Source organism: Mandrillus leucophaeus, unplaced genomic scaffold (genome assembly GCF_000951045.1).
Source record: "Mandrillus leucophaeus isolate KB7577 unplaced genomic scaffold, Mleu.le_1.0 Scaffold452, whole genome shotgun sequence".
NCBI lineage: Eukaryota > Metazoa > Chordata > Mammalia > Primates > Cercopithecidae > Mandrillus > Mandrillus leucophaeus.
This window is the reverse complement of record NW_012104832.1, coordinates 673,610-675,532: the sequence shown is the minus strand read 5'-3', so window position 1 is coordinate 675,532 and position 1,923 is coordinate 673,610.

The window sequence follows — 1,923 nt, the reverse complement described above, 5'->3', positions numbered from 1 at the left end:
TAATAGATGCTACAATGTTAAAAAAAATAGAGAAAGTAGGAATAAAAATCACATTATTCTATAAAAACCAAATGCATATAGAGAGCCAACTATATCGAAAGTTTACGACAAATAATCCTATGTTCAAGAGAACATCAGGGTGTGTTTAAACAGTTTAAAACATTAAAACCCAGCCCTCTTTCCTTCTCTGTGTTACTTTTTCCTCTAAATATATTGCCTTCTAGTTGGCCAAATATGGGACTGAAATACGTTTAAATATATTGAAATTAATCAGTAAAGACTTAAAACTCTTTGCAGATTTTAAATCAGGAGATTTTAAAACCATTTCAAACCTCACTAAGCTTTTTAACACAGGATTCCCCATGTCTCACAAGCTTAAGAAAAAAAATTATTCAATAGACCAGCCAAATGGAAGAGGCTTTTATTTGTAAAGAAATGAACTTACAACTGGTCTACAATATATTATTATAATATAAACAATATAAATAAATGATCCTGTAGGCCCACTAATCTTCCATCCAGACCCACACGAAGCAATGTTACAACAATATTCTATATGAAAATGTGCAGGTAACAAAGGTGCAATTACAAGCAAGTTAAGCAGCAGAGTATAAGGTGCTTTAATTTAATAGTTAATGTTGCCATCAACAAACATTTAAATGCTCAATTTACTTCACTGAATACAGACACAACAAATATGAAAATCTAAATTCATACACATGCTACTTAATATGAAAGTGCTTTCTCTTTTTTAAAAAAATACACCAAATGGACACTTTTTACATAGATCAAATGTGCTCTTACAATGCAAAATTAACCTTCATTTTCAGGTTATACATTTTAAAACTGTAGCTATCAACACCAATCTAGGAACTCTAATGCTAAGAGTGCTAAAAACTATTTCATTTCTTGTAAGGAGGACTCTAATACAATATCCAATGTAAAGAATACATCTATATATAATCTTAACATTTGTTTTCTGTAAAGATAAAAAATGTTTTCTTTCCCCTTGGTGATCTTTGTTCATCCTGGGTGGATCATCTTTTGAGGTTTTAATAATACGAAAGTCCTATTTTAGAACAATGGGAGGAACCAAAAGGAGGAATTACAAAATTGGTTAACATGTGCTTGAAGCATCCAAAAAACACCAGTTTATCACAATTGGTCTTTGCTAAAATTAACAACAAAATGTTAATAAGGAAGAAGACAAAAAGTACTAATTTCATAAAAGGCTTGAAATGCCTGCCACCATTGTCAGTATCCATCTATCCAACCTTCATTTACTACAAGCATACTACTACTTTGAGGATAATTTTTGGAACTTACTTTGACTTTTTCCCCTATAGGAAAAACAAAGACCAAGTTTTTGAAGGAGAAGACTGGGAATCTAGTTTAAATGTATACATCCAAAATTATATATCATCTTTGCACATTCAGTTGACTTTTTGAAATTTAATACATATACAAAAAGTATTTATGTAATACACATTTTAACAGCATAAAATATTTGAAAAATTAGTTACACTTTAAAAATTAAAACACTTGAAAAGTATTTTTTAAACTAGTACCATGGAATAATTTTTTGAAACCCAGATTATCTGGCTACTTAGATGATAGTCTTCCCGTTTTCAATTAAGTGTGAAAGATTCTAATATAGATTCTAACCCAACATTTTATTTGGATATTTCCTGCTTTAAAAAGCTGCAACAGGCTAGGCGCAGTGGCTCATGCCTATAATCCCAGCACTTTGGGAGGTTGAGATGGGCGGATCACTTGAGGTCAGGAGTTTGAGTCCAGCCTGGCTAACATGGTGAAACCCCGTCTCTACTAAAAATACAAAAAACTAGCCAGGCATAGTGGCGCATGCCTGTAATCCCAGCTACTTGGGAGGCCAAAGTGGGAGAATCGCTTGAACCTGGGAAG